At 37.1% G+C, this 12,061-nt stretch overlaps 1 protein-coding gene across 1 annotated transcript in view; it reads left to right on the top strand.

The window, feature by feature from the left end:
- The window catches only part of ADAM18 (ADAM metallopeptidase domain 18), a 175,822-nt gene that overhangs the window by 101,035 nt on the left and 62,726 nt on the right, over positions 1-12,061 (top strand). The window lies entirely within an intron of this gene.

The following is a 12,061-nucleotide window of genomic DNA, read 5'->3' as shown; positions in this document are numbered from 1 at the left end:
ACACCTGAGACTCCTACAAATTGAATAAATGAGAAAATACTCACACTGAAGCAGATAGATACACACTTTTTCCAAAAACCCCACCACTGGCCCAGCACCATGCAGGTGGAAGGGAAATCCCAACTGCCAGCTTCTTCCTGAGCAGCAAAGGATTTGGACCCTACATTTGTGTCCCAACATTTAAGACACCTCCATTTCTCAAAAAGGAAAGAAAAAGAATGAAGATTGCTTAAGGAACTTAGGGGACACCATTAAAGAGAATATAATACACATTATAGGAGTAACAGAATGAAAGGAGAGTGAGAAAAGGACAAAAATCTTATTCAAAGAAATAATGAGTGAAAATTTCCTAACCTGGGGGAAAGAAACAGATATTCAGATATAGGAAGCCTAGGGGGGAAGCAAAAAGATGAATCCAAAACCCCAAAGCAAGATACATTAAAATTAAATTGTCAAAGATTAAAAACAAAAGAATCTTAAAAACATCAAGAGAAAAGTAACTTGATATATACAAGAAAACACCATGAAACTATTAGTAGATTTTTCTTTTTTTTTAAAGATTTTATTTATTTGAGAGACAGAATGAGATGGAGAGAGAGCATGAGAGGGGGGAGGGTCAGAGGGAGAAGCAGACTCCCCGCTGAGCAGGGAGCCCAATGTGGGACTCGGTCCAGGGACTCTAGGATCATGACCTGAGCCAAAGGCAGTCGCCTAACCAACTGAGCCACCTAGGCACCCTTAGTAGATTTTTCAGCAGAAATCTGCATGCCAGAAGAGAGTGAGATGTTAGAAAGATTTTCCAGATAAACAGAAGCTGAAGTTCATGACAAGACAAGCCTTACAAGAAATGCTAAAGGTGGTTCTTTAAGCCAAAATGAAAGGACATTAATTAGAAAAAGAAAACATATGAAAGAATAAAATCCACAGGAAATAGCAAATAAATAGATAAAATCAGAATACCCTAATGTGGTAATAGTGGGGGGTAAACCACTCACAACTCTAGTTAAAGATTAAAAGACAAAAGAATTAAAGGAGGAGGAGCAAGATGGCGGAGGAGTAGGACACCTGGATTTCGTCTTGTCCCAGAAATTCAGCTGGATAGGGATCAAACCATTCTTAACACCTACGAAATCAACAAGAGATCGAAGAAAAGAATAGCAACAACTCTCTGAACAGAAAAGTGACCACTTTCTGGAAGGTAGGACGTGCAGAGAAGTGAATCCGAGGCAATATTCAGGAGGATAGATGGCGGGGGGCGGGGGTGGCCTCCATCGGCCACTTCTGGGAAGTGATAAAAGCCATGGAGCACAAAATCAGAACTTTTTCAAGTCATCTCCCCAGAGGGACGTCGTTCCAGTGGCTAAGCGGGGGGGATGGAAGCTCGCAGGGACAGTGTGGTCTCAGGACCCTCGGGGTCACAGAAACACCAGGGGTGTCTGATGCGGCAGAGCTCGCAGGTATTGGAGCAGGGAAGCTGGCTGCAGAGACGGAGCCGAGGAACAGGCTCTCAGCATGGGGTTGCCATAAACCGCGATCCGCAGCACAGTCAGGCCACTGCTCCTCCACCAGGGACCCAACACGCGGCAGATCCGGGGAGACTCCCCTTTCTCCCCCAGGAGGAGCAGCACGGGAGTGCACGTAAGTTTTTCTTTCTTTAAAATTTTGGGAGGCACTTTCTTCTAACACCAAAATACGCCCAAAATCTAGTGTGTGGCAGTGATCTATGCACCAGCCTGAATAAATTTGATCATATTCTGTTTTTTTGTTTTGTTTTGTTTTTGTTTGTTTGTTTTTTCTTTTTCTGTTTCTTTTATCTTTCTTTCCCTTTGTTTCCCCTGGTTTCAGGTCTCTTCTGATTTGATTAGAGTATATTTTCTGGGGACATTTTTACCTTGTTAGCACTTTGTTCTCTCATTCATCTATTCTCCTCTGGACAAAATGATAAGATGGAAAAAATCACCTCAACAAAAAGAACAAGAGGCAGTACCGACTGCCAGGGACCTAATCAATACGGACATTAGTAAGATGTTGGAACTAGAGTTCAGAATGACGATTTTAAAGATACTAGCTGGGGGCGCCTGGGTGGCTCAGTTGGTTAAGTGACTGCCTTCAGCTCAGGTCAAGATCCTGGAGTTCCAGGATTGAATCCCACATCAAGCTCCCTGCTCAGCAGGGAGTCTGCTTCTCCCTCCGACCCTCCCCCAACTCATGCTCTCTCTCTCTCATTCTCTCTCTCAAATAAATAAATAAAAGCTTTTAAAAAAAGATACTAGCTGGGCTTGAAAAAAACACGAAAGTTATTAGAGAAACCCTTTCTGGAAAAATAAAAGAAGTAAAATCTAACCAACTCGATACAGAAAGGCTGTTAATGAAGTGCAATAAAAAATGGAGGAGCTAACTGCTAGGATAAATGACACAGAAGAGAGAATTAATGATATTGAAGACCAAATGATGGAAAATAAAGAAGCTGAGAAAGAGAGACAAACAACTACTGGATCACAAGGGCAGAATTCGAGATATAAGTGATAACATAAGATGAAACAACATTAGAATAATTGGGATCCCAGAAGAAAATGAAAGAGAGAGAGGGGCAGAAGGTATATTGGAGCAAATTATAGTGGAGAACTTCCCTAATTTGGGGAAGGAAACAGGCATCAAAATCCAGGAGACACAGAGAACCCCTCTCAAAATCAATAAAAATAGGTCAACACCTTGACATCTAATAGTAAAACTTATGAGTCTCAGAGACAAAGAAAATCCTGAAAGCAGCTCGGGAGAAGAGAACTGTAACCTACGATAGTAGAAACATTACATTGGCAACAGACATATCCACAGAGACCTGGCAGGAGAGAAAGGCCTGGCATGATATATTCAGAGCACTAAATGAGAAAAATATGCAGCCAAGAATACTCTATCCAGCTAGGCTGTCATTGAAAATAGAAGGAGAGATGAAAATCTTACAGGAAAAACAAAAACTAAAGGAATTTGTGAATGCGAAACCAACCCTACAAGAAATATTGAAAGGGATCCTCTAAGCAAAGAGAGAGCCTAAAAGCAACATAGACCAGAGGAACAAGACAATATACAGTAACAATCGCTTTACAGGCAATACAATGGCACTAATTTCATATCATTTAATAGTTACCCTGAATGTAAATGGGCTAAATGCCCCAATCAAAACACACAGGGAATCAGATTGGATAAAAAAAAACAAGACCCATCAAGATGCTATCTGCAAGAGACTCATTTTAGACCCAAAGACAACCCCAGATTGAAAGTGAGGGGGTGGAAAACCATTTACCATGCTAATGGACACCAAAAGAAAGCTGAGGTGGCAATCCTTATATCAGACAAATTAGATTTTAAACCAAAGACTATAATAAGAGATGAGGAAGGACACTATATGATACTTAAGGGGTCTATCCAACAAGAAGATCTAACAATTGTAAATATCTATGCCCCTAACATGGGAGCAGCCACTTATATGAGACAATTAATAACAAAAGCAAAGAAACACATTGACAACAATACAATACTATTGGGGGAGTTTAACACCCACCTCACTGAAATGGACAGATCATCTAAGCAAAAGATCAACAAGGAAATAAAGACTTTAAATGACACACTGGACCAAATGGACTTCACAGACATATTCAGAACCTTCCATCCCAAAGCAACGGAATACACATTCTTCTTGAATGCCCATGAAACACTCTCCAGAATAGATCACATCCTAGGTCACAAATCAGGTTTCAACCGGTACCAAAAGATTGGGATCATTCCCTGCATATTTTCAGACCATAATGTTTTGAAACTAGAACTCAATCACAAAAGGAAAGTCGGAAAGAACTCAAATACATGGAGGCTAAAGAGCATCCTACTAAAGAATGAATGGGTCAACCAGGAAATTAAAGAAGAATTAAAAAAATTCATGGAAACCAATGAAAATGAAAACACAACTGTTCCAAATCTTTGGGATACAGCAAAGGCAGTCCTAAGAGGAAAGTATATAGCAATACAAGCCTGTCTCAAGAAACAAGAATGGTCTCAAATACACAACCTAACCCTACACCTAAAGGAGTTGGAGAAAGACCAGCAAATAAAGTCTAAACCCAGCAGAAGAAGAGAAATAATAAAGATCAAAGCAGAAATCAATGAAATAGAAACCAAAAGAACAGTAGAACAGATCAACGAAACTGGAGCTTGTTCTTTGAAAGAATTAACAAGATTGATAAACCCCTGGCCAGACTTATCAAAAAGAAAAGAGAAAGGACCCATATCAAGAAAATCATGAATGAAAGAGGAGAGATCAAAACCAACACCAAAGAAATAAAAACAATTATAAGAACATACTATGAGCAACTATATGCCAGCAAATTAGATAATAAGGAAGAAATGGATGCATTCCTAGAGATGTATCAACCATCAAAACTGTACCAGGAAGAAATAGAAAACTGAACAGACCTATAACCACTAAGGCAATTGAAGCAGTCATCAAAAATCTCCCAAAAAACAAAAGCCCAGGGCCAGATGGCTTCCCAGAGGAATTCTACCAAACACTTAAAGAAAAACTACCTATTCCTCTGAAACTGTTCCAAAAAATAGAAATAGAAGGAAAACTTCCAAACTCGTTTTATGAGGCCACCATTAGCTTGATCCCCAAACCAGACAAAGACGCCATCAAAGGAAGAATTATAGACCAATATCCTTGATGAATAGGGATGCAAAAATTCTCATCAAAATACTAGCCAATAGGATCCAACAGTACATTAAAAAGATTATTCAGAATGACCAAATGGGGTTTATCCCTGGGCTGCAAGTTTGGTTCAACATCTGCAAATCAATCAATGTGACACATGAATAAAAGAAAGAACAAGAAACATATGATCCTCTCAATAGATGCAGAAAAAGCATTTGACAAAGTACAGCATCCTTTCTTGATCAGAACTCTTCAGAGTATAGGCATAGAGGGTCCATACCTCAATATCATAAAATCCATCTATGAAAAACCCACAGTGAATATCATTCTCAATGGGAAAAAACTGAGAGCTTTCCCCTTAAGGTCAGGAACATGGTAGGGAGGTCCACTATCACCACTGCTATTCAACATAGTATTAAAAGTCCTAGCCACAGCAATCAGACAACAAAAAGAAATAAAATGCATCCACATTGGCAAAGAAGAAGTCAAACTCTCACTCTTTCCAGATGATATGATACTTCATGTGGAAAACCCAAAAGACTCTACCCCAATACTGCTAGAACTCATACAGGAATTCAGTAAATTGGCAGGATAGAAAATCAATATACAGAAATCAGTGGCATTCCTATACACCAACAACAAGACAGAAGAAAGAGAAATTAAGGAGTCGATCTCATTTACAATTGCACCAAAACCATAAGATACCTAAGAATACATCTCACCAAAGAGGCAAAGAATCTGTACTCAGAAAACTATAAAATACTCATGAAAGAAATGAAGAAGACACAAAGAAATGGAAAAAGGTTCCATGCTCATGGATTGGAAGAGCAAATATTGTTAAGGATGTCAATGCTACCTAGAGCAATCTACACATTCAATGCAATCCCCATCAAAATATCATCCACTTTTTTCAAAGAAATGGAAGAAATAATCCTAAAATTTGTATGGAACCAGAAAAGACCCCAAATAGTCAGGGGAATGTTGAAAAAGCAAAGCAAAGCTTGTGGCATCGCAATTCCGGACTTTAAGTTCTATTACAAAGCTGCCATCATCAAGATAGTATGGTAACTGGCACAAAAACAGACACACAGATCAATGGAACAGAATAGAGAGACCAGAAATGAACCCTCACCTCTATGGTCAAATAATCTTCGACAAAGCAGGAAAGAATGTCCAATGGAAAAAAGACAGTCTCTTCAACAAATGGTGTTGGGAAAATTGGACAGCCACATGCAGAAGAATGAAACTGGACCATTTCCTTACACCAAACACAAAAATAGACTCAAAATCATTGAAAGACCTTGATGTGAGACAGGAGTCCATCAAAATCCTAGAGAACACAGGCAGCAACCTCTCCGAACTCAGCTGCAACAACTTCTTCCTAGAAACATCGCCAAACGCAAGGGAAGCCAGGGCAAAAACGAACTATTGGGACTTCATCAAGATAAAAAGCTTTTGCATAGCAAAAGAAACAGTCCACAAAACCAAAAGACAACCAACAGAATGGGAGAAGATATTTGCAAATGACATATCAGATAAAGGGCTAGTATCCAAAATCTATAAAGAACTCATCAAACTCACCACCCAAAGAACAAATGATCCAATCAAGAAATGGGCAGAAGACATGAACAGACATTTTTCCAAAGACAACCAAATGGCCAACAGACACATGAAAAAGTGCTTAACATCGCTTAGCATCAGGGAAATCCAAATCAAAACCTCAATGAGATATCACCTCACACCAGTCAGAATGGCTAAAATTAACAAGTCAGGAAACAACAGATGTTGGCGGGGATGCGGAGAAAGGGGAACTCTCCTACACTATTGGTGGGAATGCAAGCTGGTGCAGCCACTCTGGAAAACAGTATGGATGTTCCTCAAAAAGTTGAATATAGAGCTACCATATAATCCAGCAAATGCACTACTGGGTATTTACCCCAAAGATGCAAATGTAGGGATCTGAAGGGGTATGTGCACCCTGATGTTTATAGCAGCAATGTCCACAATAGCCAAGATGTGGAGAGCCAAGATGTCCATTGACAGATGAATAGATAAAGAAGAATCGAATAATATGCAGCCATCAAAAGGAATGAAATCTTGCCATTTGCAACAATGTGGATGGAACTGGAGGGTATTATGCTGAGCGAAATAAGTCAATCAGAGAAAGACATGTATCATATGACTTCACTGGTATGAGGAATTCTTAATCTCAGGAAACAAACTGAGATTGCTGGAGTGGTGGGGGGTGGGAGGGATGGGGTGGCTGGGTGATAAACATTGGGGAGGGCATGTGGTATGGTGAGTGCTGTGAATTGTGTACAACTGTTGAATCACAGACCTGTACCTCTGAAACAAATAATACATTATATGTTAAATAAAAAAAGGAAGATGATAGCAGGAGGGGAAGAATGAAAGGGGGGAATTGGAGGGGGCACAAACCATGAGATACTATGGACTCTGAAAAACAAACTGAGGGTTCTAAAGGGGAGGGAGATGGAAGGATGTGTTAACCTGGTGATGGGTATTAAGGAGCGCACGTTCTGCATGGAACACTGGGTGTTATAGGGTGTTATATGCAAACAATGAATCATGGAACACTACATCAAAAACTAATGATGTAATGTATGGTCATCAACATAACAAAATAATAAAAAAGTTAAAAAAGACAGAAGAATTAAAAATGACTATAACTACCATAAGTTGTTAATTATAAATGATATAAAAAATACACATTGGGAGCTCAAATATATAAATGTGCAGGAGGAGTGTAAAAATGTAGAGCTTTTGTATGTGTTTAAAGTTTTTATCAGCTAAAATTGGTTGTTATAAATATAAGCTGATTTATGTAAGCCTTATGGTAAACAGAAAGCAAAAACAAAGTAGATGCACATAAGATAAAAAAGAATTGTATGGAATCAAAGCATAAAGCTACAGAAAATCAAATCAAATCACAGAGGGAAACAGCAAGAGAGGAACAGAGGAACAAAGGAACAAAGGAATTACAAAACAACCAAAAAATAATTTACAAAATTGCAATAGTAAGTCCCTATCTATCAGAAAATATTTGAAATATAAATAGTGTATGTTCTCCAAACAAAATACATAGAATGGCTAAATGGGTAATAAAACAAGACCCAACAGGGTGCCTGGTGGCTCAGTTGGTTTAGTCAAACAGAGAAAGACAAATATCATATGGTTTCACTTATTTGTGGAACATAAGGAATAGTATGGAGAACATTAGGAGAAGGAAGGGAAAAATGAAGGGGGGCGCAATCAGAGGGGGAGACAAACCATGAGAGACTATGGACTCTGGGAAACAAACTGAGGGTTTTAGAGGGGAGAAGAGCGGGGGGTTGGGTAAGCTTGGTGATGAGTATTAAGGAGGTCATGTATTGCATGGAGCACTGGGTGATATACACAAACAATGAATCATAGAACACTACATCAAAAACTAATGATGTACTGTATGGTGACTAACATAACATAATAAAAAAAATATTTAAAAAAATCTGCCTTTAGATTAGGTCATGATCCCAGGCTCCCTGCTCAGCCGGGAGTCTGCTTCTCCCACTGCCCCTCCCCCTACTTGTACTCTCTTTCTCTCTCAAATAAATAAATAAAATCTTAAAAAAAAAAGACCCAGCAATATGCTGCCTACAACAGACTGCAGCTTTACAACACACAGAGTGAACGTGAAAATTGGAAAAAGGTAATCCATGAAAAATGCAAATAAAAACAAGACAAACAAACAAAAAACCAAGAGAAAAGGCACAGATAACTATACTTATATCACACAAAAAGACTTTAAGCCAAAGACTATAACAAGATACAAACAAGTCATTATATAATGATAAAGGGATCAATTCATCAAGGCAATGTAACAGTAAATATTTATGTACCAAACTTAGGAGCACCAAAGTATATAAAGCAAATATCAATAGATTGAAGGGAGAAACATACAACAATACAATAATGGTAAGGGACTTCAATACCCCACTTTCACCAATGGATAGATCATCCAGACAGAAAACCAGTAAGGAAACATCAACCTTAAACTACATATTGGACCTGATGGGCTGAACATACATTTATAGAACATTCCTTCCAGCAGCAGCAGAGTGCTGCTTCATAAGTGCACATAGACTTTCTTCAAGAGAGCATATGTTTGACCACAAAAAAGTCAATAAATATAAGAAGATGGAAACAATATCAAACATCTATTCCAACTGCAATGGTATGAAACTAGAAATTAATTACAAGAAGAAAACTGGAAAATAGGGGCACCTGGGTGGCTCAGTCGTTAAGTGTCTGCCTTCAGCTCAGGTCATGATACCAGGGTCCTGGGATACAGCCCTGCATCGGGCTCCCTGCTTGGCGGGAAGCCTGCTTCTCCCTCTCCCACTCCCCTTTCTTGTGTTCCCTCTTTCACTCTCTCTCTCTGTCAAATAAATAATCAAAAAATTAAAAAAAAAGAAAACTGGAAAATTCCCAAATTTGTGTGGAACAAACAACATGCTACTGAACAACCAATGAGTCATTGAAGAAAGAAGTCAAAAAATACCTTGAAAAAATGAAAATGGATACACAACATACCAGAATGTTTGAGGTAGCAAAGCAGCTGTAAGAAGGAAATTTATTGTGATAAATGTCTACATTAAATAGAAGAAAGATCTGAAATAAACAACCTAAATTACACCTCAAATACTAGAAAAAGAAGAACTGATGTATAACTTGAGTAGAAGAAAGAAAATAGCATAGAATGGAAAGAAATGAGACTAAAAGTCAATAGAAAAGACCAATGATACTGACAGTTGATGTTTTGAAAAGGTAAATAAAATCGTCCAACCACTAGCTAGACCTACTAAGAAAAAAGAAATATGACTCAAATAGCTAGAATTAGAAAGGAAAGAGAAGACATTATAACTGACATCAGAGAAGCAAAAAGAATCATAAGAAATAACTATGAACAGTTTTATGCCCCCAAAATTGGACAAGGTAGAAGAAATGGATAAATAACCTAGACACATATAATCTACCAACTGAATCATGAACGAATAAAAAAATCTTAACTAACCAAAACAAATGAGATTGAAACATTAATCAAAAACCTCCCCCAAAACAAAATTCCAGACCCAGATGCTCCATTAGTGAGTTCTAACAAGCATTTAAATAATTAATAACAATCCTTGTCAAAATCTTGTAAAAATCAGAAGAGGGAAAAACCCTTCTGAAGTCATTTTACAAGGCTAGTATTACTCTAATAACAAAGCCTTATGGGCAAGGATATTATAAGAAGAGAAATAATAGACCAATACCCCTGATGAACATAGATGCAAAAATCCTCAACAAAATATTAGAAAATTAATTAAAGAGTACATTAAGAGGGGGATGCCTGGGTGGCTCAGTTGGTTGAGCACCCAACTCTTGATTTCAGCTCAGGTCATGATCTCAGGATTGTGAGATCGAATTGGGGCTCGATCAGCAGGGAGCCTTCTTAAGATTCTCTCTCTGCCCCTCCCCTCTTGTGCTCTCTCTCTCCAAAAATAAAAATACATTAAAATGATCATACATCATGATGAAGTGACATTTATTCCAGTGATGCAGGGATGGTTCACCCTCTACAAATCAATCACTATGATACACCACATTAACAAAATAAAGTACAAAAATCATGATTATCTTAATAGGTACAGAAAAATCATTTGACAAAATTCAACATCATTTTATTATAACAACATATTTGTATAGAAGGATTGTACCTCAACATTATAAAAGTAATATATGACAAGCCCACAGCTAACATCATACTTAATGGTGGTAGCTCAAAATTTTTCTTCCAAGACCAAGAACAAGACAAGGATGCATTCTCTTATTACTTCTATTAAAAATAACACTGCAAGTACCAGCCAAAGCAATTAGGCAAGAAGAAAAAATAAAAGGCATCCAAATAAGAAAGAAAGAAGTAAAATTGTCTGTTGTAGATGATACAATCTTACATGTGGGAAACACATGTGGGAAACCACAAAAATGTTAGAGCTAGTAAACAAATTCAGTAAAGTTTCAGTACACAATTTCAATATACAAAAATTAGTTGCATTTCTATACACTAATGTATAGTGTATAGAATGAACTATTGGAAAGAAAAATTAATAACCCCTTTTATAATAACATCATAAAGAATAAAATACTTAGAAATGAATTTATCCAAGGAAGTGGAAGATATATATATTGAAAACTATAAGAAATTGATAAAATAAATTGAAGAATACACAAAAAATATAAAGATATTCTCTGCTGATGGATTGGAAGAATTAATATTGTTAAAATATCTGTACTACCCAAAGCTATCTACAGATTCAATGCAATCCCTATCAAAATTCCAATGTCATTTTTTACAGAAATAGAAAAAAAATTTAAATTATATGAAACCACAAAAGACCCCAAAGCGCCAGAGCAATATTGAGAACAAAAAATAAGGCATCACACTTCCTGATTTCAAAGTGTATCAAAAAACTATAGTTATAAAAAAAACTATAGTAATTAAAAGAGTATGATATTGGCATAAAGACTGACACATATTAATGGAACATGATAGACAGCCTAAAAATAAATACATGCACACACAATTGATTAATTTTCAACAAAGGGACCAAGATTATACAATGGAGAAATGATAGTCTGTTCAATAAATCATGTTAGGAAAATTAGATTGTATCTCACACCATACACAAATATCAACTAAAGTGAAAAAAAGACTTGAATTTAAGATATGAATCTGTAAAACTCCTAGAGGAAAATACCCATAATAATTTCCTTAACAGTGGTGTTGGCAATGAATTTTTACTGTCACTGAAAGCAAAGGCAGCAAAAGAAAAATTACACACGTAGGAGTACAACAAACTAAAAGCTTCAACTTAGCAAATGAAATCATCCACAAAATGAAAATGCAAACTATGGAATGGAAGAAAATCTTTGCAAACCAATCTGATAAGGAGTAATATTTAAAATATGCAAGAAATCTTCCAACTCAATAGCAAGAAAATAATTTTTTAATGGACAAAGGACTGGAACAAACATTTTTCCGAGGATATGTGAATGGCCAACAAGTACATGAGAAGGTATTCAGCGTCATTAAATCATCAAGGAAATGAATATCAAAACTACAATAAGATATCAAATCACATCTGTTAGGATGACTATCATAAAAACACATTGGATAACACCAGCAAAGATGTGGAGAAAAGGGAACCCTCATATAGTGTTTATGGAGAATTTAAACTGGTACAGCCATTATGAAAAATAGTTTGGAGTTTCCTCAGTAAATTAAAAAATAGAACCACCTTATGATCTAGCAATCTCACT

The sequence above is a fragment of the Eumetopias jubatus genome, unplaced genomic scaffold (genome assembly GCF_037043125.1).
Source record: "Eumetopias jubatus isolate StellerSeaLion01/CBP00866 unplaced genomic scaffold, mEumJub1_p1.0 scaffold_2, whole genome shotgun sequence".
NCBI lineage: Eukaryota > Metazoa > Chordata > Mammalia > Carnivora > Otariidae > Eumetopias > Eumetopias jubatus.
Note: the sequence above shows the minus strand (reverse complement) of the source record. Positions and strands in the feature narration are given on the sequence as shown.